The 25,867-nt window shown below is 45.8% G+C and overlaps 1 protein-coding gene across 1 annotated transcript in view; it reads left to right on the top strand.

The window, feature by feature from the left end:
- The first annotated feature begins 7,148 nt into the window (after nucleotides 1–7,148).
- LOC138638737 (cytochrome P450 2C23-like) overlaps nucleotides 7,149–25,867 on the top strand; it is a 341,556-nt gene continuing 322,837 nt past the window's right edge. Inside the window, exon 1 of the mRNA XM_069728283.1 lies at nucleotides 7,149–7,183. The gene's annotated coding sequence lies outside the window, so the exon portion shown is untranslated. The remainder of the gene's footprint in view (nucleotides 7,184–25,867) is intronic.

Below are 25,867 nucleotides of genomic sequence, written 5' to 3'. Positions count from 1 at the left end.
AAATCAAGCAAAAAAAATAAATAGGCTTTCTATGGCCCACTGACTGAGAGATGACACAGACAGGGATGGCACTCTAGCAGAAATGCCAATCTTAATCTCCCACAAAAAAAAAAAGGAACTGTCCTTCAATTACTATCTCCCTGCAGTAATCTCAGCCAGGTATGGCAGGCAGCAATAAGGAGTGGACTGATGCACAAATTAAATAAAAAGTGTGGACAAACAAACAAGATAGCTGTGCAGAAAGGAAGGAACAAAAGGATTTGTGCTTTGAAATAAGCAGTTGGTTTGCACAGCGGCATACACACAGCAATGCAGCTATCAGGGAGCCTTCTAGGGCAGCCCAATGAGCTACAGCGCTGAGGAAAAAAAAAAAAATGTAGCTTCCACTGTCCTTGCACACCGAAGGTGGTGTTGGGCTGTGAAAATCGCTACAGCACAAGCGGTTTGGTGGTTAATGGACCCTGCCTAACGCTATCCCTGCTTCTGACGAAGCGGCAGCAACCTCTCCCTAAGCTCAGATCAGCAGCAGTAACATGGCGGTCGGCGGGAACGCCCCTTTATAGCCCCTGTGACGCCGCGGACAGCAAGCCAATCACTGCAATGCCCTTCTCTAAGATGGTGGGGACCAGGACCTATGTCATCACGCTGCCCACACTCTGCGTTTACCTTCATTGGCTGAGAAATGGCGCTTTTCGCGTCATTGAAATGCGACTTTGGCGCGAAAGTCGCGTACCGCATGGCCGACCCCGCACAGGGGTCGGATCGGGTTTCATGAAACCCGACTTTGCCAAAAGTCGGCGACTTTTGAAAATGAACGACCCGTTTCGCTCAACCCTAAAGCATGAGCATTCCCCTAATGCGTCTACTGATGCAAAGTTTGACACACATTAAGGAGCTGGCATCTGCAGCCGAGGAGGAGGGAAGCCTTGATGACAGTCAGCCATTGTCTGCTCAGGGAACTCTCCTGGATGAGGTGGCGGAAGAAGAGGAGGAGAAGGATGATGGGAATGAATATTTTTGGGAGGAGGATGCTTCTCAGGGGGCAATAGAAACTGGTGGCGTTGCAAGGTCAGGTACAGGGTTTTTGCGGGACACAAGTGATGTTGATTTGCAAGAAAGTGCTCTTCAACCCAGCACAAGCAGTGAATTGACACCTGGATCATTGGCCCACATGGCTGCTGAGAATGTGGGGGTCCCTCTTTAGGATACGCAATCATAATCAAAATGATGACCGATGACGATTACTGGTTGGCCTGCCTCCTGGATCCACGATATAAAAGAAAATTGCAAAATATCATGCCACATGGGAACCTTGAGCAAATATTGGTTAAAAACAGGCAACTCTTGTAGATCGTTTGGTTCAGGCATTCCCAGCACACAGCGGCGGTGATTGTTCTCACACGAGCCAAAGGGGGCAACATGGCAGATGTGTTAGAGGTGCACAAATCCGAAGTGGCGTTGGACAGAGGGGTTTTATGACCAGGTTGTGGAGTGATTTCGCAATGACCGCTGACACGACAGGTACTGCTGCATCGATTCAAAGTGACAGGAGATAGCATTTATACAAAAAAACCCTGTTTGGGAGAGAAGAACAGACAAATCGCGGCGCCCTAAGTGCGTAAACACAATATTATAGTCTTTAAAGGGTGCACAATTTTATGCACTCACCTGATAAAAGACTAAAATGGCTTTAGATCGTGTATCCTCCAAATTCCCTCTGAGATACTTTTCAATATACAGGGCTTGCAGCTTGCCTTGGGTGGATCCAAGTGAGAGAGCCAGAGTAAGGCTCACACAGGATGAGTAGTTCAAGAAAAGCACATCCAGCCCATGAATGGCAGCGCTTCCCAGGACTCACATTCAAAGATGATATTTCATATTTTTTTATTTCATAACTTTTATCCCAGTCTCAGACTCTGGGACTGGGATAAAAGTTATGAAATAAAAAATATGAAATATCATCTTTGAATGTGAGTCCTGGGAAGCGCTGCCATTCATGGGCTGGATGTGCTTTTCTTGGAGATAGCATTTGTCCAGTATGCTTACAAACTACTTTTCCTCCCATACCAATGTTCTCCCTCACAGGTCATTCCCCTTTGATTACTGGGCATCTAAAATAGACACCTGGCCTGAATTGGCAGAATATACAGTGGGGCAAAAAAGTATTTAGTCAGTCAGCAATAGTGCAAGTTCCACCACTTAAAAAGTTGAGAGGCGTCTGTAATTTACATCATAGGTAGACCTCAACTATGGGAGACAAACTGAGAAAAAAAATCCAGAAAGTCACATTGTCTGTTTTTTTAACATTTTATTTGCATATTATGGTGGAAAATAAGTATTTGGTCAGAAACAAAATTTCATCTCAACACTTTGTAATATATCCTTTGTTGGCAATGACAGAGGTCAAACGTTTTCTGTAAGTCTTCACAAGGTTGCCACACACTGTTGTTGGTATGTTGGCCCATTCCTCCATGCAGATCTCCTCTAGAGCAGTGATGTTTTTGGCTTTTCGCTTGGCACATGGACTTTCAACTCCCTCCAAAGGTTTTCTATAGGGTTGAGATCTGGAGACTGGCTAGGCCACTCCAGGACCTTGAAATGCTTCTTACGAAGCCACTCCTTCGTTGCCCTGGCGGTGTGCTTTGGATCATTGTCATGTTGAAAGACCCAGCCACGTTTCATCTTCAATGCCCTTGCTGATGGAAGGAGGTTTGCACTCAAAATCTCACGATACATGGCCCCATTCATTCTTTCATGTTCCCGGATCAGTCGTCCTGGCCCCTTTGCAGAGAAACAGCCCCAAAGCATGATGTTTCCACCACCATGCTTTACAGTAGGTATGGTGTTTGATGGATGCAACTCAGTATTCTTTTTCCTCCAAACACGACAAGTTGTGTTTCTACCAAACAGTTCCAGTTTGGTTTCATCAGACCATTGGACATTCTCCCAAAACTCCTCTGGATCATCCAAATGCTCTCTAGCAAACTTCAGACGGGCCCAGACATGTACTGGCTTAAGCAGTGGGACACGTCTTGCACTGCAGGATCTGAGTCCATGGTGGCGTAGTGTGTTACTTATGGTAGGACTTGTTACATTGGTCCCAGCTCTCTGCACTTCATTCACTAGGTCTCCCCGCGTGGTTCTGGGATTTTTGCTCACCGTTCTTGTGATCATTCTGACCCCACGGGGTGGGATTTTGCGTGGAGCCCCAGATCGAGGGAGATTATCAGTGGTCTTGTATGTCTTCCATTTTCTAATTATTGCTCCCACTGTTGATTTTTTCACTCCAAGCTGGTTGGCTATTGCAGATTCAGTCTTCCCAGCCTGGTGCAGGGCTACAATTTTGTTTCTGGTGTCCTTTGACAGCTCTTTGGTCTTCACCATAGTGGAGTTTGGAGTCAGACTGTTTGAGGGTGTGCACAGGTGTCTTTTTATACTGATAACTAGTTTAAACAGGTGCCATTACTACAGGTAATGAGTGGAGGAAAGAGGAGACTCTTAAAGAAGAAGTTACAGGTCTGTGAGAGCCTGAAATCTTGATTGTTTGTTTCTGACCAAATACTTATTTTCCACCATAATATGCAAATAAAATGTTAAAAAAACAGACAATGTGATTTTCTGGATTTTTTTTTCTCAGTTTGTCTCCCATAGTTGAGGTCTACCTATGATGTAAATTACAGACGCCTCTCATCTTTTTAAGTGGTGGAACTTGCACTATTGCTGACTGACTAAATACTTTTTTGCCCCACTGTACATACAGGAGCTCGCTTGCCCTGCTGCTGGTGTGCTATCAGAAAGAGTCTTCAGTGCTGCTGGTTCAATAGTGACCGAAAAAAGGACACGTCTGGCTACAAAGACTGTTGATGATCTAACCTTCATTAAAATGAACCAATCATGGATTTCAAATTATCTTGCCCCACCTTCCCCTGCTGACACGTAGCTTGCCTGAAAAATGTCTTGCTTTTGGCCTCCTCTTACTGACTTCTCCAATTCCTCCCTTTGCAGCTGCTGAATATCCACCATAGGCCATTTTTATACCTCCCTAAATGGGCTGACTCCCCCGAAGGGCCGTGGTCACAATCTGGCGCAAGAACCCGTCCGAGTGCCCTTTGCCTGAACAGGTGGGTGGGCCCACTCTTGGGTGACGGCACTAGCACACTAGCACAGGGTCCCTCATAGTACAATGAAGTGTCTCTGGTGGTGGTGGTGCACAACCAACATCAGACACACCGTCGTAATAAGAGGAGCCTATGCCAGTACCGCCACCCATGAGATAGTGTTCCCCCCAGCTCCAACAGTGCTCTACCACTTGCAATACTTACCTCTCCCTGCTCCACCACTGTGTAGTCTGTGCTGTTAAATCCTTCAATGGCACTGTCAATACAAATTTGTTGAAATGATAGATGATAGGTAAAATATACAGGGGCCCTGGCCTCCATTTAGACCAGTTAATACTTTGCGCCTACTACCACTGTCTGCTACTCAGCAGATGAGCCCACCCCTGTACCTAGCTATGCCACCTGTTTATTTATGAACATTTTTTGGCAGACATTTAGCCCACTTTGTTATTTGGCCCTACTAACTGTGTCTGCCACTCATTACAGTTTTCCTCCACTGAACAAAGCAATGCCGCCTGTTTAGTCCTGTTACCAATTTTGAACATTTAACCTACTTTATTATTTAGGCCTACTAACTGTGTTTGCCACTCATTACAGTTTTCCTACACTGAAGAAAGCAATGCCGCCTGTTTAGTCCTGTTACCAATTTTGATCTGCATTTAGCCTACTTTATTATTTGGGCCTACTAACTGTGTTTCCTCCTCATCCTGCCCATTGCCCAGCCACTGCTAGATGACCCAGACCACTACATTCCCCTTGCACTCTACACAGCCAGAATCTGACCCTGCTGAAAGTCAGGTTCCCCTTCCCGCATGCTATACCACCTTACACGGGGACAAAGAGGAAGGTGCAGATGAAAGTGCAGCTTCCTTCATCAGGTGGGGGGGCATACTCATTGGTGACATCACTGGCACAGGGCCCCTCATAGTACGCAAAAGTGTCTCTGCCAGTGGGAGGTGCCACCCGCTGTCAAACATACCGCCGTACTATGAGGGGCCCTGTGCCAGTGCCAACGAGTGGGCCCCCCTGCTTGCTCAGGATCACAGCACTTGCAAAGTTGAAATACTTACCTCTCCCTGCTCACCACCGCCGTGACGTATTCTGCCTTTCCTGGGCCCACAAAAATCTTGAGACAGCCCTACCCCCCCACAACTTTAGTCAAATGACCCCCAGTTTTCAGTGCCTAACTATTACTATAAAGTAAATTAAGATTGACAACCTTAAGTAATAAGAATTGATGTTTTGGGCATTAAAATGGGCACTGTAGGAGTTTTCCTGTCCTCCACTCACTGCCGACTTTGATTCCCCATTGACTTGCATTGGGATTCGTGTTTCAGTCGGCCCCCGATTTTTCGAAATAATTGGCCGATTTCACCCGACCCGACTTTTGACAAAGTCGGGTTTCGCGAAACCCGACTCGATCTAAAAAAAGTAAAAGTCGCTCAACTCTAGTAAATGGATATGCATAATATATTGAATTTCGACTCTAATTACATTTTGGGTGGACATCACTTTAAATATTCATGACTATTCTGTTTTTAAGACACTGCTTCGGTCACAAAGATGTCTTCATTTGGATAATCGTGACACTGAGCTATTGTAGTTTTATTGAAGCACTATATTCAAGCTTGGAATGGCCCACAGGAGAACAGGAGAATCCTCCGATGGTCCACCCCTCTCTTACTGTATATGAACAGTACTCGGCACAATGCACATGTATCACTATGTACAGACAATGGCGGCATCTTATTCATTTCACAATCTACCCAGTTCATGGTTATAGAAATTTGAGAATGAGGATAATGTCATATTTACATGTAGCTGAAATGAGCGGCCCTGGAGTCGGTTACTGGTGGGCCCTTGGCACCTCAGTCCGACACTGAATATTGATTACCTTATGGCTGTATGCAGACATATCCTTGCATTTCGTAGACTTCTACCGAAAACAACTTGTGACCAACATGGTAACTGCAAGGTAACACTCACCATCTGTCTCCTGATCAAGAACAGGTCGAGGGATCCGTCACCTTGCTGCTTAGAAATGACAACTCCCGATGTACAACAGCCACCACTTAATTTACCGTTCTATACCTTTATACATAGACTAAATGCTCCTGTGATCACTTTCTCTTATTCCACTGGTCCCCATGCAAAAAATCATGTATATTTAATTTTTGCATTCTACTGTCATTGTCAATACATATATTGCTTATTTGGCTTTTTCTTACATTAATGTAAATTTTGTATTATGCATTTTATTTTAGATATTCTGTGACCTTTTGATAAAGATCCTGGATAAGTTGATGACACACTGACGTAAGAATGGACCCAAGGATGACACACTGATGGCATAAATGGACAATCCGATGATACACTGATGGTAAGAATGGACACATGGATGATACACTGATGGTAAAAGCGAACACCCTTGTCACACAGTGAAGGAAAAAGCAAACACACTCATGAGACACTGATGTTAAAAACGGACACGGATAAAACACTGATGTTAAAAACGGACACACTGATGCACAACACTGATTACACCATTGTTTCTCATACATGTCTAAACATGGACATGTGAATGAGCTCTTAGAAGAGGGTTTTTACAATTATTTTACTGCAAGAAAAACTGCAGCCAGATGGTTGTAGTTTAATAGGGAATTATAATATTTTTGTAGTGTTTTTTATCCCCAGTTTTAGTGTGTCCTCTGGTGCATCCTTTTTGGAAAAAACCACCATAATCTACTGAGCTTCATGCAGCTTTTGAGCCAGAACCAAACATGGCTCCAGTAGTAGGAAGTACAGAGTATTACCTTCCTTTTATATCTCTTATTCTTTTTTAATCCATTCTAACATTCGCTCAAAAAAACTGCATTAAATTGTGACATTTTTCCCCAAATCTGTCCCATGTGAATCCGCTCTAAGGGGTTAAGTAAAGCAACATTGTAATGTATGGGATGGACTTCAATCACATTTTAACACATGTGACCAGTAGAGGGTTTAAATATTCACTACAACAACACACAACTCGGAGACAGAGCTGGCTGGATGACTGACACTGCACGGTGAGAACTGGCTCTGCTGATATTTACACCTGTTATGTCATTGATTATAATATAAGCATGTAATGTAAATGTAGGAAACATTTTTACGTGCAATAATTATATTACATTGCTGTTAATTACATATGAAATCTACATTGGGTCTTGTGGTTTTAAAAACTGATTTCTGACAATTATTTATCCATTCACTGATCCGTTTAAGAGCTTGCACCGTAGCAGGCTGCCATGGATTGTAGCGTTCCCATAAAATCACTGACAATTGACAATCAAGTATCTTTGGTACTTCACGGGTCAGATATAATAGGCATAAAGGTAAACTGACAGTTTTTTTGAAGGAAAAATGGACATACGCAGGAATCTGAGAGCACAATAGCTACTAACATGTTGCTCCGTGGTCATTTTCACAGTCTGCTTATTGCTTTTTCTTCCTTGCCCAAATGCTGATGGTTCCAATTTTCATCATTCTTCCTTCTTGTTTTTCTCTTCTAGTGTTTTCCATTTATCTGTTTTGGTCTATTCTATCACACTCTGGGCTTGGTTTTATATGTTCATTCTTCACTGCACTTCCTTGCTGGCTATACCTCTAATTGGTTTTTGGTTTTAGAGTTCCAGATCTTGAGCAAAATCTTTACCTTCCATGGTAAGCACCAGCTGAATTCCTGCAGTGAGTCTGTTTATTTTCCTTCTCAGTTCATCTTCCTTTCACCTCTTTAGGTTTATGAGGGGTTACGCTTGTTCCTTTTTCTTTTGGCTCTTTAGCATTTCCTTTCTACCTTATATGAATATATTTTGATTTTCTCACCCTGGGTTTTTGGATATTCATGCACATTTTCCTTTACTTTTGATAGCAGTGTTTTGCGGTTTCCACTCTGCTGCCTCAAGAGGTACGAGACACCTCTTGATGGCCTTTTGGGAAGCCAGGTCCGAGGTGGTGTTCTTGAGTTGTGCAGCTAGAGTCTTTTTTAGTTTGTACAGGAGCCAGTTGGTTGTGGGTTCAGAGCCTCTCTGTAGTAGATCTTCCCTTTTATCTTTACAGGTGAGTGAGTGTGTTACACTCATGACAGACAGAATCCCATCTTTTGTTCTTCGATAATGTAAACTTTTACATAAAGCAATTTGCAGATTGTTTGAAATTCTAATTCACAGGTCGTCGTTAATTTTTCCCAAAAATTAATTTGTCTTGCTAATAAATTTGTGCCATTTCAATATTGAGGAAGGGTTGGGGGAGAGACCGACCACAAGAATAATCCATAATGGTCTTCATTTCTCAGGACTGATAACTATCATGCTGGACTTTATGAGGGGACCTAATTAATTTAGAAGTGCATGCTACATAATGGATTAGAAGCACCTGAGCATCGCATCAGAAATCTTACTCCAGTCCCTGGCTAGAGTGACATGTCTGACACTGAGAACACCACAGCTCCCCATGAATTAGACAAGCTGAGTCCTGCTTCAGCTCTGCCCATTTTGGTGAGGCTGGCTGAGACTGTCTTGAAAATGTCAAAAGTTCAAAAGTTTTTGCTTAATTTTGTGTTGTGCATAAATTTTGCAAGTTTTCAAAGCAAATTATGACAGAATTCTGCAGAAAGTGCTTTGGTGAATTGGCCCCTTAGTTTTAGTATGATCTGTAACTCCCATAATTTTTCTTCCCTTAGAACATATGATGTCCAACTGCACAACTTTTCCACATTGAAAACCATCTGCCAAGCGTATGTCCGTACACTATTTGTCCAAATTAACCTGTAACTTTGTAACTTTTGAACATGTTCCGTAGACTGCAACATACTACATAGCTTGATGTAATCTGCACACATAGAAAAGACAGAATTAATCCCATCAGCTTTATTATTAATAATTAAATTTAATAATAGCGGACCCAGTGCTTATCCTTGGGGTACATCACTTTTACACCATGGACAATTAGAAGAAGCAATCATTCACCACAACTCTTTGGAAGCACTCTTTGAGACAGTTTTTCTTCCAGTTAAAAACTTTACTTTCTAATTATATCCACTAAAAATGGATTCTTTCATCACAGAATGACTATTCAAACCCAGCACTGTTGCTTAGTACATCCTTGGTGTTGCCAAATAGTTCCTCCAACTTGTTTTCCATCTTACGTTTTTGTCCATTTTTATAGTAAACGCAGAGAAGCAAACAAAAAAATTTGAAGTAACAGAGTTGCAGTTTTTGAGGGTCGGTTGAAAGATTGCGTGATTTATACCCTAATGTCACATGCACACATTGAGCATTTGGTGAGTTTTTTACCCCAGTATTTGTAAGCCAAAACCAGGAGTGGAGCGGTCAGAAGAAAAGCATAATAGAAACATTTGCACCACTTCAGCATTTTTCACCCACTCCTGGTTTTGGCTTACAAATACTGGGGTAAAAAACTCACCAAATACTCAATGTGTGCATGTGGCCTAATGCCAGAGTTACACTAAACGTATGAAAAATCAGTCCAAGTCTCACTGCAAAGAGCTGTACACGTGTAATACGAGTATCATACGAGTACAATCTGATTTTTCACATCAAGCATCCGGTTTACATCGAAATGTAGTGCGATTGCTATCAGATTGCAATGCGATTTTAACATGAGCTTTTACATAGAGCAATTCTCTGTCATTTGCTCTGTCATTTGTTAGGTGTCGAGTTCCCGCTGCTGCACAGGGGGAATCTCGAACCAAGTCCACTGTAGTCTCCCATTCATCTCCAGCCGCAGTGGACGTCGGTCCCTGGCTTAGTGTCACGGGGGTAATAGGTAGACTAAGGTTGGTTACCCAGGCCCCTGTGTTATCCCTCAGACTAGGGGAAACCCTGTCTGTCCCTCTCCCAGAATTTACACTGATTGTGTGCTTGTCTGGGCCGCCAGGCCTGGCCCTAGCTCCTGTTTCAGCCCTATGCTGAAACCACCACCCACCACTCAGTGAAGAGACAACACACCAATCCCTCACAGAAAGCACAGACAGGGAAAACTGAAAATGCATCACGCCGCAAGCACACAGGAAAATACGATAATGTGCACAGGGCAAAACAAATACAAATATAGGAAGGAGAAATATAACAACGGATCATACACCACCAGATAAGATATTACTTCTCCAAGACCACCACTCCAGACCGGAATCACTAGGCACGAGGCACAAGCTATAATCGGCGACGCCCAAAGTCCAGCAACACTATTTAAAAGACATGGGCGTAACCCAACCTCCAACCCGATTACCAACTAAATTAACCCTGAGGAAACTGGATAAAGTCTAGCCAGCGCCACTGAGCGTATAGTGGACGTAAATGGAATTACCGCTGTCTGTCGAACGCCCTAGTGTGAATAGCATCCGACATGACAGTAGCCCGCCTTCTATGAGGGACCCCAGGGCCCTCACGACTTACAGGACCTGGCTTGTCCGGATGACCGCAGTGAAACATACTGACCAGCCGGTCCGCATGTATGTCCGAGGCTGGTACCCAGGACCTCTCCTCTGGCCCATAACCACGCCAGTGTACCAGATACTGTAATGTGCGATGCACTACTCGAGAGTCAACCACCTTGGAGACTTCAAATTCCAAATTGCTCTCCACCAAAACTGGAGGTGGCATCGGCGCCATGTCCACGGAACCCACCACCTTTTTTAATAAAGATCTGTGAAACACGTTGTGTATATTATATACCGTAGGAAGCTCCAATCGGTAGGCTACCGGGTTGATGATGGCGGCGACCCTAAATGGACCAATAAACCTTGGACCCAATTTCAAAGAAGGTATTTTGAGTTTTATGTTTTTTGTGGACAATCATACCCAGTCACCCACACTCAGGTCCGGACCTGGCACACGTCTGCTGTCAGCCACACGTTTGTACCTTGCACTTTCCTCCAGACGGATGACAGTTGTGCTCCTAGCTGGTCCTCCTCCGGAACACCAGCAGAGCCCCCCTGACGTAGAGTACAAAATTGAGGATGGTGCCAATAAACACAAAAGAACGGGGACACCCCAGACGATTCCTGGTGGTGATTATTTATGGCAAACTCATCCAAAGGAAGGAACGTCAATAGGGTTGAGCGAAACGGATCGTTCATTTTCAAAAGTCGCTGACTTTTGGCAAAGTCGGGTTTCATGAAACCCGACCCGACTCCTGTGCGGGGTCGGCCATGCGGTACGCGACTTTCGCGCCAAAGTCGCGTTTCAATAACGCGAAAAGCGCCATTTCTCAGCCAATGAAGGTGGACGCAGAGTGTGGGCAACGTGATGACATAGGTCCTGGTCCCCACCATCTTGGAGAAGGGCATTGCAGTGATTGGCTTGCTGTCTGCGGCGTCACAGGGGCTATAAAGGGGCGTTCCCGCTGACCGCCATCTTACTGCTGCTGATCTGAGCCTAGGGAGAGGTTGCTGCCGCTTCTTCAGAAGCAGGGATAGTGTTAGGCAGGGTCCATTAACCACCAAACCGCTTGTGCTGTAGCGATTTCCACTGTCCAACACCACCTTTGTTTGCAGGGACAGTGGAAGCTACATTTTTTTTCCTCAGCGCTGTAGCTCATTGGGCTGCCCTAGAAGGCTCCCTGATAGCTGCATTGCTGTGTGTACGCTGCTTTGCAAACCAACTGCTTTTTTAAAATCACAAATCCTGTTGTTCCTTCCTTTCTGCACAGCTATCTTGTTTGTTTGTCCACACTTTTTATTTCATTTGTGCAGCAGTCCACTCCTTATTGCTGCCTGCCATACCTGGCTGAGATTACTGCAGGGAGATAGTAATTGTAGGACAGTCCCTGTGTTTTTTTTTTTTTTAATTCTCCCTAAAAAAAAAAAACAGTGGGAGATTAATATTGCCCTTTGGGCTTGTGTGCCAGTCCTGAGCGTGCCATCTCTCTCTCAAATAGTGGGCCATAGAAAGCCTATTTATTTTTTTTTCATTGGTTTTATAAATTCTCCCTGAAAAACAAAAAAAACAGTGGGAAATTAATATTGCCCTTTGGGCTTGTGTGCCAGTCCTGAGCGTGCCATCTCTCTCTCAAATAGTGGGCCATAGAAAGCCTATTTGTTTTGTTTTTTTTAATTTGTTTTCTAAATTCTTCCTTAAAAAATCATTTTTTGGGGGGGGGGTTTCTAAATTCTCCCTGAAAAAATAAAAAAAAACAGTGGGAGATTAATATTGGCCTTTCTGCTTGTGTGCCAGTCCTGACTCCTGGGTGTGCCATCTCTCTCTCAGATAGTGGGCCATAGAAAGCCTATTTCTTTTTTTTTTATTTTGTTTGGTTTCTAAATTCTCTCTGAAAAAATCCCTTTTTTTTAATTTGTTTTCTAAATTCTTCCTTAAAAAATCATTTTTTTTGGGGGGGGTTTAAATTATTCTTGAAAAAATAAAAAAAAACAGTGGGAGATTAATATTGGCCTTTCTGCTTGTGTGCCAGTCCTGACTCCTGGGTGTGCCATCTCTCTTTCAGATAGTGGGCCATAGAAAGCCTATTTGTTTTTTTTATTCTATTTGGTTTCCAAATTCTCTCTGAAAAAATCACTTTTTATTAATTTGTTTTCTAAATTCTTCCTTAAAAAATCATTTTTTTTTTGGGGGGGGGTTCTAAATTCTCCCTGAAAAAATAAAAACAAACAGTGGGAGATTAATATTGACATTTGTGCTTGAGTGACAGTCCTGCGTGTGTGTCATCTCTCTAATTTGGTGCCACCAAAAATAGAGTGTGTAACATTGTGCCTGCTTTTCCTTGCGGTCTCACCCACCTGTAAAGGGGTACCTAAATCATACTGAAGTTATAGCTCACCGTGTAAGTTGTTTGACAGCAACAAATACCGTTAGTTTGGTTACATTTTTAAAACAATGAGGAAGTCTGGTGGAAGAGGTTGTGGCCGGGGGCGTTCATTGTCAGCTGGTAATGAGGGTAGTGGTAGTGGTGGAGCATCAGGTGGTCGTGGGAAAAAAAATATTGCACCTAAGTCTGGAGCTGTGGAGCCAGGTTCGTCGTCTGGCTACACAAGGCCTCGAACGCTCCCTTTTCTGGGAGTATGAAAACCGCTTTTAAAGCCGGAGCAGCAAGAGCAAGTTTTGGCTTACCTTGCTGACTCAGCCTCTAGCTCTTTTGCCTCCTCTTTTGAAACTGGTAAATGTAAAAGCAGCGCGTCGTTAGTGGATGTTCACGGTCAGGGACAAGTCGCTTTCTTGTCCTCTTCAGCAAAAACAACAACAGAGAAGGATGCAGCAGGCGACACAACGGGTTACTACATGGAGCTCTTTACACATACCGTCCCTGGCTTAGAAAGTGAAGCAGTTAACAGGCCATGCCCATTACAAGGTGAATCTGACATGGAGTGCACTGATGCACAGCCACAGCCAGACTACTATGCTGGTCCTTTGACTCAGACCACAACATTGCCCTCGCAGGGTACTGATCCAGAATCAGACCCTGATGAGACTATGTTGCCCTGTCACGAGCGCTCTACCACCGACTTACACGGTGACACAGACGGAGTTGCGCACGAGCTAGAAGAGGAGGTTATAGATGACCCAGTTGTTGACCCCGATTGGCAGCCATTGGGGGAACAGGGTGCAGGCGGCAGTAGTTCTGAAGCGGAGGAGGAGGGGCCGCAGCAAGCATCAACATCGCAACAGGTTCCAAGTCAAAACCTGTTGGAGGACAGCGTGGCCATCCGGTTAAAGCTCAGTCTGCAATGCCTGAAAAGGTATCCGATGCTAGAAAGAGTGCAGTCTGGCATTTTTTTAAACAACATCCAATTGATCAGCGCAAAGTCATCTGTCAAAAATGTTCAACTACCTTAAGCAGAGGTCAGAATCTGAAAAGTCTCAATACGTTGCATGCATAGACATTTAACCACCATGCATTTGCAAGCCTGGACTAACTACCAAACGTCCCTTAAGGTTGTAGCACCCTCGGCCAATTAAGCTAGTCAGCAACGCAACATCCCTTCCGGCAGTGTAGGGCCACCTTTTTCCGCACCACCTGCAGTATCTGTGCAGGTTTCTTTGCCAGGCCAAAGCAGTCAGGGTCAGGGAATCACCAGTTTCGTAGTAGGAAACACTGCATCTAGGGCAACGGCGGCAACAATACCATCTCCCACCGTCTCTCAGTCTGCCATGTCCACCGGCACCCCCGCTAGTTCCACGATCTCCAGCTCTCCAGTCCAGCTCACCCTACATGAGACTATGGTTAGAAAAAGGAAGTACTTAGCCTCGCATCCGCGTACACAGGGTTTGAACGCCCACATAGCTAGACTAATCTCGTTAGACATGATGTCCTACCGGTTAGTTGAAAGCGAAGCTTTCAAAGCCCTGATGGACTACGCTGTACCACGCTACGAGCTACCCAGTCGACACTTTTTTTCCAGAAAAGCCATCCCAGCCCTCCACCAGCATGTTAAAGAGTGCATCGTCCATGCACTCAGGCAATCTGTGAGCACAAAGGTGCACCTGACAACAGATGCATGGACCAGTAGGCATGGCCAGGGACGTTACGTGTCCATCACGGCACACTGGGTGAATGTTGTGGATGCAGGGTCCACAGGGGACAGCAATTTTGGGACAGTTCTGCCTAGCCCACGGTCTAGGAAACAGTTGGCTGTAGCCGTTCGCACCCCCTGCTCCTCCTCCTCGTCCTCCTGCAGAAGCGAGAGCTCGTCCACAGACCGCAGTCGCACAACCACTCCATCCGCAGCTGCCACTGTTGCACACCAGGTCTCCCATTATGGGGCAGCTACTGGCAAGCGTCAGCAGGCTGTATTGGCTATGAAGTGTTTGGGCGACAACAGGCACACCGCGGAAGTTCTGTCCGAGTTCTTGCAGAAAGAAACGCAGTCGTGGCTGGGCACTGTAGATCTTGAGGCAGGCAAGGTAGTGAGTGATAACGGAAGGAATTTCATGGCTGCCATCTCCCTTTCCCAACTGAAACACATTCCTTGCCTGGCTCACACCTTAAACCTGGTGGTGCAGTGCTTCCTGAAAAGTTATCCGGGGTTATCCGACCTGCTCCTCAAAGTGCGCGGACTTTGCTCGCATATCCGCCGTTCGCCCGTACACTCCAGCCGTATGCAGACCTATCAGCGGTCTTTGAACCTTCCCCAGCATCGCCTAATCATAGACGTTGCAACAAGGTGGAACTCAACACTGCACATGCTTCAGACACTGTGCGAACAGAGGCGGGCTGTTATGTTTTTGTGGGAGGATACACATACACGGGCAGGCAGTAGGATGGCAGACATGAAGTTGTCAGGTGTGCAGTGGTCGAAGATACAAGACATGTGTCAAGTCCTTCAGTGTTTTGAGGAATGCACACGGCTGGTTAGTGCAGATAACGCCATAATAAGCATGAGCATCCCCCTAATGCGTCTGCTGATGCAAAGTTTGACGCACATAAAGGATCAGGCGTCTGCAGCAAAGGAAGAGGAAAGCCTTGATGACAGTCAGCCATTGTCTGGCCAGGGCAGTGTACAGGACGAGGTAGCGGGCGAAGAGGAGGAGGAGGATGAGGAGGATGATGGGGATGATTGTATTTTTAATGAGGAAGCTTTTCCGGGGCCACTGAAAATTGGTGGCGTGGCAAGGCCGGGTTCTGGTTATTTGAGGGACACAAGTGACGTAGCTTTGCCTGAAACTGCCCCTCAACCAAGCACAACTGCAGATTTGACAACTGGAACTTTGGCCCACATGGCGGATTATGCCTTCCGTATCCTCAAAAGGGACACACGCATTACTAAAATGATGAACGATGACGATTACTGGTTGGCCTGCCTCCTTGATTCTCGCTATAAAGGCAAATTGCAAAATATAATGCCACATGAGAACTTGGAACTAATATTAGCAACCAAACAATCAACTCTTGTTGACCGTTTGCTTCAGGCATTCCCAGCACACAGCGCCCGTGATCGTTCTCACACGAGCTGCAGGGGCCAGCAGACCAGAGGTGTTAGAGGGGCAGAAATCAGAAGTGGCGTTGGACAGAGGGGTTTTCTGACCAGGTTGTGGAGTGATTTTTCTATGACCGCAGACAGGACAGGTACTGCAGCATCAATTCAAAGTGACAGGAGACAACATTTGTCCAGTATGGTTACTAACTATTTTTCATCCCTTATCGACGTTCTCCCTCAACCGTCATTCCCATTTGATTACTGGGCATCCAAATTAGACACCTGGCCAGAATTGGCAGAATATGCATTGCAGGAGCTTGCTTGCCCGGCAGCTAGTGTCCTATCAGAAAGAGTATTCAGTGCTGCAGGTTCAATATTAACCGAAAAAAGGACTCGTCTGGCTACCCAAAATGTAGATGATCTAACCTTCATTAAAATGAACCACAACTGGATTTCGAAATCTTTTGCCCCACCTTGCCCGGCCGACACCTAGCTTTCCTATGAAAAGGTCTTGCCTGTGGACTATTCTGAATGACTTTTCCAATCTCGTAATTTGCAGCACCTGATTGTCCAGCATACGACATGTTTACACCTCCCTAGATGGCCAAACTCCCCACACGGGGCCGTGGTATCGCCACTTGGCGCCAGCACCCGTGAGAGTGCTGTTTGTCTGAAGAGGTGGGTGTGCCCGCTTTTGGTCGACGGCACTGCCACTGGGTCCCTCATAGTACAATAAAGTGTCTCTGGCGGTGGTGGTGCGCACCCAACGTCAGACACACTGTTGTAACATGAGGGGCCCTGGGCCTGTACCACCGGCCACAAGAGAGTTCCCCCACCCCCAGCTCAAACATTGCTAAACCACTTGCACAATTATCTCTCACAGTTCCACCAATGTTTAGTCTATGCGCTGACATCCGTAAATTCCTGCCACTGACAATACCATTGTGTTGACATGTATGATGGTACTTAACATAGTCAGGGGCAGTGTCCTATATTTACCCAAGTAAATACTTTGTGCCAAATTACTAGGTCTGAAACTACGCAGAGGAGCCCACCCCAGTACCGAATGATTGCACCCTTTGGTGGTTTCGTTTTGTTGTCATGCCAGAGATTAACATGTATTTATTGTTTGGGACTACTAACTGGCAGACACTCATTACAATCGGCCTCCGCTGACAACACCAATGCTGCCCGTGTACCCCTGGAACCAATTATAAATTGCCTACAGCCCAATTTTATTATGTTAGGCCTTCGAAGCCTGTCTGCGGTCCCTCCTTCCACTAGGCCTGCACTGACCTGTCTACTGCTGCCCGTGCACCCCTGGAACCAATTATAAAGTGCCTACAGCCCAATTTAATTATGTTAGGCCTTCGAAGCCTGTCTGCGGTCCCTTCTTTCTACTACTACTCCACTGACATGTCTACTGCTGCCCGTGTACCCCTGGAACCAATTATAAAGTGCCTACAGCCCAATTTTTTTTATGTTAGGCCTTCGAAGCCTGTCTGCGGTCCCTCCTTCCACTAGGCCTCCACTGACCTGTCTACTGCTGCCCGTGTACCCCTGGAACCAATTATAAAGTGCCTACAGCCCAATTTAATTATGTTAGGCCTTCGAAGCCTGTCTGCGGTCCCTTCTTTCTACTACTACTCCACTGACCTGTCTACTGTTGCCCGTGTACCCCTGGAACCAATTATAAAGTGCCTACAGCCCAATTTTTTTTATGTTAGGCCTTCAAAGCCTGTCTGCGGTCCCTCCTTCCACTAGGCCTCCACTGACCTGTCTACTGCTGCCCGTGTACCCCTGGAACCAATTATAAAGTGCCTACAGCCCAATTTAATTATGTTAGGCCTTCGAAGCCTGTCTGCGGTCCCTTCTTTCTACTACTACTCCACTGACCTGTCTACTGCTGCCGGTGTACCCCTGGAACCAATTATAAAGTGCCTACAGCCACATTTTTTTTATGTTAGGCCTTCGAAGCCTGTCTGCGGTCCCTCCTTCCACTAGGCCTCCACTGACCTGTCTACTGCTGCCCGTGTACCCCTGGAACCAATTTCAAAGTGCATACAGCCTACTTTTTTTCTTTAATTTATAATTATAAAGCCCAGATGGACTACGCTATACCACGGTAAGAGCTACCCAGTCGTCACTTCTTTTGGGAGAAAAGCCATCCCAGTCCTCCACCATCATGTAAAAATCTGCATTGTCCATGCTCTCAGGCTATCTAAAAGTAGAAAGGTGCACCTGACAACAGATGCATGGACCAGTAGGCATGTCCACGAAAGGTTACATGTCCATTACGGCGCACTGGGTTAATGTTGTGGATGCATGGTCCACAGGGGACAGCCTACTAAGTCTGTCTGCAGTCCCAAATAGAAATTGTCCTCAGCTTACCACACCAATGCTGCCTGTGTACCCCTGGAACATTTTATAAACTCCATTGACCAAAATATTGGGTTTAAAGCCTACTACCAGTGTCTGCCGCTCCAAGGTGATCTCCGGGTTGCCTTTTCTGAGCTTTGATCTTCAGGCTCTCGTTTAGTAGTTTTTTTAAATCTAACTGCAGTGGGGCTAGTACTTGGGTTGGGGCCTACTACCAGTGTCTGCCGCTCCAAGGTGTTCTCCAGGTTGCCTCTCCATTGCTTCAATCTTCTGGCTCTCGTTTAGTAGTTGTTGAAAACACTGCATGCGGCCTACAAGTTGGGTCAGGGGTGTAGAGACGGTGTGTTCCACTCCAAGGTGTTCCCCAGGTTGCCTCTCCATTGCTTCAATCTTGAGGCTCTTGTTAAATAGTTGTTAAATGGAACAACTGCATTTGGCCTACTAGTTGGGTTGGGGCCTACTAACAGTGTCTGCCGCTCCTTGCTGTTCTCCTGGTTTCCTGTCCTGAAATTCCATTTTCAGGCTCTCGTTAAGTAGTTGTTAATGTAAGACTGCATTTGGCCTACTAGTTGGGTTGGGGCCTACTATTGGTGTCTGCCGCTCCTTGCTGTTCTCCTCCACTGAACAAAGCTGTGCCGCCTGTTTACTACTGTTGCCAATTTCGAACTGCATTTAGACTAATTACTGATTTGGGCCTACTCTCTGTGTCAGCCTCTCATTACAGTTGTCCTCCACTGAAAAAGCAATGCCCCCTGGTTAGTCCTCTTACCAATTTTGAAATGCATTTAAACCACTTTATTCTTTGGGCCTATATCTGTGTTTCCTCCTCACCCTGCCCGTTGCCCAGCCAGTGATAGATGAGTCTGCTGGTACATTGACCCATAACGCAACATTCCCCGTGCACGCTACACAGCAAGATTGTGACCCTGCTGAAAGTCAGGTTCCTCTTCCCGCATACCATACCACCTTACACGGGGACAAAGAGGAAGGTGCAGATGAAAGTGCAGGTTCCTTCATCAGGTGGGGGGAGGAATACTCGTTGGCGACGTCACTGGCACAGGGCCCCTCATAGTACGCAAAAGTGTCGCTGCCGGTGGGAGGCGCCCCCGCCGTGCAAACACACCGCCGTACTTTGAGGGGCCCTGTGCCAGTGCCAATGCCAACGAGTGGGCCCCCCGTGCTTGCTCAGGATCACAGCACTTGCAAAGTTTAAATACTTACCTTACCTTAACTATTATTATAAGGGAAATTAAGATTGACAAGCTTCATTAAGAAGAATGCATGGTTTTGGCATTAAAATGGGCACTCTAGGTGTTTTCCTGGCCCCCACTCACTGCCGACTATGCTGCTTCATTGACTTGCATTGGGTTTCGTGTTTCGGTCGATCCCGACTTTACGTCATAATCGGCCGATTTCACTCGACCCGACTATTGAGATAGTCGGGTTTTGTGAAACCCGACTCGACTCTAAAAAAGTCAAGGTCACTCAACCCTAAACGTCAACCACTCCTCCTGGTTGTCAGAAACAAAGCAGTGTAAATACTGCTCCAAATTTTGGTTCATATGCTCGATCTGACCATTTGACTGAAGATGAAATGCCGAAGAATGCGACAACTTGATCCCCAACAGTAAGCAAAATGCCTTCCAAAATTTTGCCACAAACTGAGTACCCCTATCAGACACAGACGGGTAGCTGTAACACCTGCCTCACATGCTCTAAATGAGTATCACGGTCGCATGAATAAATGAGAATGTCATCTAGGTACACAATAACGAATTTCCCCAGTACATGCGAGAACACATCATTTATGAAATGTTGGAATACAGCAGGCGTTTTTCAACCCAAATGGCATCACCAAATTTTCAAAATGACCCTCAGGAGTATTAAAAGCCATCTTCCACTCATCGCCTTGACGGACTCTTATGAGGTTGTACGCCCCCCTGAGGTCAAGCTTGGAAAACCACTTACCACCAGCCACCTGGTTGAACAAATCAGGTATCAGTGGCATAGGGTATGGATCACGAACCGTAATCTGGTTTAACTCCCTAAAATCCAGACACGGGCGTAGTCCGCCATCTTTCTTCCTAACGAAGAAGAACCCCGCTGCCACCGGCAAGGATGAAGGCCTGATGTGCCCTTTGCTCAGACTCTCTGCAATGTAGTCCTTTAGGGCTTGCCTCTCAGGACCAGAGATGTTAAACATCCTAGCTTTCGGCAATTTGGCCACTGGTTTAAACCTAATAGTACAGTTGTAGGGTCGATGTGGTGGCAATTCAGAGCAACCCTTCTCAGAGAACACATCTGCGAAATCCAGCAGTGACTCAGGAATGCTAGGAGACACAGCGGACACACATGTGGCCAGGCAATTCTCCTGGCAGAATCCGCTCCACTGAGATATATCCTGAGTTTTCCAGTCAATCACCGGGTTGTGTATAGACAACCATGGAAAACACAGAACCATTTGTGCAGGAAGATTACTGAGCACCCTACATGTAACTTGCTCAGAATGCAGGACCCCAATGTGGAGTTTAACCTCAGCCACAAACTCAGTAATCTCCCCCTTTGGGAGTGGAGTAGCATTGATGGTGACCACCCGGATAGGATGAAGCAGTTTATTGACCGTGAACCAGGCCGTGCGCGCAAACTCCGAATCAATGAGATTAGTGGCCGACCCACTATCCACAAAAACAGTGATTGGCAGCTCTCTGCCAGCAACCATAACTCTGGCAGGGAGCATACATTGAGAGACCCCCATGGAGGATATACATAAACTCAGATTGACCTCCTCCACACCCTCTGAGCTTAGAAGTTTTCCGCCGTTGCGCTTTTCTTAGAAAACAGAGGACAAGCATTTACATAGTGTCCTTTTTTACCACAGCAAAAACAGGCTCCCTACTTCCTGAGTGAGGAGGCAAGATGATGTGACCCCTCTGCGATTTGCATAGGCTCCGTGGGCTCACCTGCAGCAACCACACGTGCACCTACGCCCTCCTCCATAGGCGGCGTCTCTTGCGCCCCCTGACGCAAACGGCGATCAATGCGGGCAACAAGACTCATGGCAGACTCTAGAGAAGCAGGAGTCTCATACATAAGGAGGGCTCATTTAACCCTTCTCGAAACCCAATGTACAAATTGACTCCGCAGCGCAGGGTCATTCCATTGTGTGTCCATTCGCTCCCCCTGGTGGAGAACGCGTATTTTAGACTCTGCTAGAGCCAGTCTGTCAGGATCATCATAAATGAGTCCAAGAGCAGAAAAAAAATCTCCACTGAGTTAAATGCAGCTGAATCAGATGGTAGTGAAAACGCCCATGCTTGGGGGGTCTCCATTCAGTAATGACAATACCAGGCCCACACGCTGAGCCTCATTACCTGAGGAAACCAGGTGCATACGAAAATACAATTTGCAAGCTTCACGAAAAACAACAATTCCCCAGCAAACCTCTCAGGTAAAGGGAGCTTGCGCATTAGATACTACAAGACCATGTTGCTGAACTTCCCCCTTCAACTCAGTGACCTGTAAGGACAGCGCCTCCAACTGGCGGGTTATGGAAGTCATGGGATCCATGGCATCCAAAATTTATTTGGGCCGATTATATTGTCACGGGGGTAATGGGTAGACTAAGGCTGGCTACCCGGGCCCCTGCGTTATCCCTCAGACTAGGGGAAACCCTATCTGTCCCTCTCCCAGAATTTACACTGATGGTGTGCTTGTCTGGGCTGCCAGGCCTGACCCTAACTCCTGTTTCAGCCCTATGCTGAAACCACCACCCACCACCCAGTGAAGAGACCACACACCAATCCCCCACAGAAAGCAGACAGGGAAAACTAAAAATGCACACAGGAAAATACAATAATGTGCACAGGGCAAAACAAATACAAATATAGGAAGGAGAAATATAACAACGGATCATACACCACCAGATGAGATATTACTTCTCCAAGACCACCACTCCAGACCGGAATCACTAGGCACGAGGCACAAGTTATAATCGGCGACGCCCAAAGTCCAGCAAGACTATTTAAAGGACATGGGCGTAACTCAACCTCCAACCCGATTACCAACTAAATTAACCCTGAGAAACCTGGATAAAGTCTAGCCGGCGCCACTGAGCATATAGTGGACGTAAATGGAATTACCTCTGTCTGTCGGACGCCCTAGTGTGAATAGCGTCCGACATGACACTTAGGCAGATACTGTGCGTTTGGTTACTCCTGATCTTCCAGGTCCAGCCATTGTAACCAGCACTGATCAGCGGCGAGCAGACGCTCTTGGGACTAAGTCCTGCTTTTCCTCTACTGAGCATGCCCAAGGGACGACCTCTCATTGGAGGTCGGGGGTCACATGCTCAGGTCCTGTAGCAGCTCCTATTGGATCACTAGGAAAGTCCCGGAAAGCTTCCACTATAAAAGGTATAAAAAGTATAAACTTGATGACGTGTGTGTAGATGAATGACTGTCGATGGATGAAAGCTCCTTAATCATTCCCATTCCTTGTGTTGATGACTGCTCGTGAATGGTTGAAGCTATTTAGCGCCCGACAGTGCTACCTGCACACGTAGCACACATTACAGTGCCTTTTTGCAGTCCCCATCAGGCATCAGTGCGATTTCCTGACAGCCTGTCAGTGTAGGGTGGGAATTCCCGCTTGAACTCTGCATCTGACTCGGGGCGTCCTCAGGCGTGGGCTCAAAAGCCACCGAGGGTCAGAGCGAGTCCAATCACCAGTTTAGTGGGGGTGATTCATAGGGATCCCACTAGTGTCGTGCAGCTACACCCTGTGACTGCTAACAGGGCGCAGCGTATTTTGGCAACTCTGTGAAGCAACAGAGTTTGCTTCTCTTCACACTGGGTGAGGTCTAACCCACGTGTGAGCAAGTGTCCATCCATCATTACTCAGCAGCAGGTAACCATCTCTGCACGGTGGACCCCGGGCTGTGATTGTACCTCAAATCTACCTCTTTATTATTTGGTGCGTTACGCTAGCCCTAACAGTGTGTCTGCACATTACTGTACGTGTATTAAATTAATAAAAGATAATTTTTTCTGAAAAGGCGTGGGCTCCCTCATAAATTTTCTTAACCAGCAGAGGGAAAGCCAATAGCTAGGAGCTGATGTTTAAAGGGAACCTGTCACCTGAATTTGGCGGGACTGGTTTTGGGTCATATGGGCGGAATTTTTGGGTGTTTGATTCACCCTTTCCTTACCCGCTGGCTGCATGCTGGCTGCAATATTGGATTTAAGTTCATTCTCTGTCCTCCATAGTACACGCCTGCACAAGGCAAGATTGCTTTGCGCAGGCGTGTACTATGGAGGACAGAGAATGAACTTCAATCCAATATTGCAGCCAGCATGCAGCCAACGGGTAAGGAAAGGGTGAATCAAACACCCAAAAACTCCGCCCATATGACCCAAAACCAGTCCCGCCAAATTCAGGTGACAGAGTCCCTTTAAAGCCTGGAAAGTGGGTAATACCTATAGAGCTTCCCAGGCTATTAATTTCAGCTCACAGCTTTATGCTTAGCCTTTGCTGTATATTAAATAGGGTACCCTAAAAAAATGACATAGGGTCCCTCTACATCAGAAACGCTTCCAAAATCTCTTTAGAAAATGCTCTGAGGAGAAAAAAAAATCATTAAAATTAACCAGTGTCTCCTTAAGTGGATACCTCTAGAAAACCTCAGATTTTTTTCTACCTCCCAAAATAACATTTGTTAACCTAAACTTGCGATACTTAGTCAGGAAAATGGTAAAATGTCAGTTGGCGCTTACTCATTGAAGTAATGGTAGCATATTTTCCACGAAGAGCGCACCACGGCAAATAACAATTTTTATTTATTTTTTCCTACATCATTTATTTTCAAATAATTGATACAGTATGCAAGGAATTGATTGGGGTTTTTAGGTGTCAATTTGCTATAAATTTTTTGGGTGACCAATTTAGAAGGTATAATAGATGGGAAGGAATATAAGATCACAAAAAAATAAGCAAATCTTCCAAATTTTGTATCGGACAGATTTCATCTACTTACCCCATAGATTCATTCAATCAAGTCAGGAAGAGGTGTAAGACAATAAGATATTGTCCGGTGTCCACCGCTCACCTGTTTTGCCGCTCCCTAACCAGTCCTCCGCTCATTTCTTTTGGTTTGTCAATGATGTGCGTCGTACCCCAACTTGACCTTTTCAGCCGTAATCGGCACCAGAAGACCTTCCAAACTTCAATACTAGACCAGAGGGAGAGTTGGTTCTGATTGGTCGCACGAGCGGTCACATGGGCGGTCGCGCGACCAATCACAAGCCGCGACGTCACCGTGACGTCACCGCAAGGTCCTGGAAGCGCTGATTCGAAGGAGGAAGGTTCCCGGTTAGTACCAGGGCGCGTCAGAGGGTAAGTATAGCGATATTTTTTATTTTAATTCTTTATTTTACACTAAAATATGGATCGCAGGGCCTGAAGGAGAGTTTCCTCTCCTTCAGACCCTGGGAACCATGGAAACCCAATGCACTGCATTGGGTTTCGGGTTTCGGCCGACCCCGACCCCGACTTTTTTATAGGATCGGCCGATTTCACTCGACCCGACTTTTGAAAAAGTCGGGTTTCGTGAAACCCGACCCGATCCTATAAAAGTTAAGGTCGCTCAACCCTAGTGAACATCTTAAGGCTATGTTCTCATGTAACTTTTTTTGAGGATTTTTTGGGGTACATATTACATGTCTGCTTGTTTAAAAAAGTTAGTTTAATTCATCAAAGCTGCTTGTTGCATTTTTTTTCACTTTTCCATTGATTTTGTTGAGTGAAAAAAATCTCTGCAAAAAGCAGGACAAAATGGCAGGTTTTCTCACTTTGGCATAATTTTCATCACTCATGTCTTCCTTGATACATTCATGTTTCCATGATACATTCCCTTAATTTTAAGGAAATGGCTTTGGCTAGTAATAGGTTAAAACATCTCATTTTTATTCTCACCTTTCCTAGGCCCACCCTCACCTTTCCCAATATTACAGCTATCCGCCCAATATATACCCTACTAGGTATATACTCACCCTCGGACGCACCCTGCTTCTTTCCGACAGCCTTCCTTCCTAAGAATCAGCCCTTGAAGGACCTTTGGTGACGTCATGGCTTCTGATTGGTCGCGCTAGCGGTCACATGGGCGGTCGCGCGACCAATCACAAGCCGCGACGTCACCGTGACGTCACCGCAAGGTCCTGGAAGCGCTGATTCGAAGGAGGAAGGTTCCCGGTTAGTACCAGGGCGCGTCAGAGGGTAAGTATAGCGATATTTTTTATTTTAATTCTTTATTTTACACTTAAATCTGAATTCCGATACCAATTCCCGATATCTTAAACATATCGGGAATCGGTATCGGAATTCCGATTCCAGATTCAGAAGATCGCCGACTTTATGGCCGACCCCACACTGGGGTCGGGTCGGGTTT

Source organism: Ranitomeya imitator, chromosome 5 (assembly GCF_032444005.1).
Source record: "Ranitomeya imitator isolate aRanImi1 chromosome 5, aRanImi1.pri, whole genome shotgun sequence".
In the NCBI taxonomy this organism is placed as follows: domain Eukaryota; kingdom Metazoa; phylum Chordata; class Amphibia; order Anura; family Dendrobatidae; genus Ranitomeya; species Ranitomeya imitator.
The sequence above is the reverse complement of the archived record's forward strand: the minus strand, read 5'-3'. Positions and strand labels throughout refer to the sequence as shown.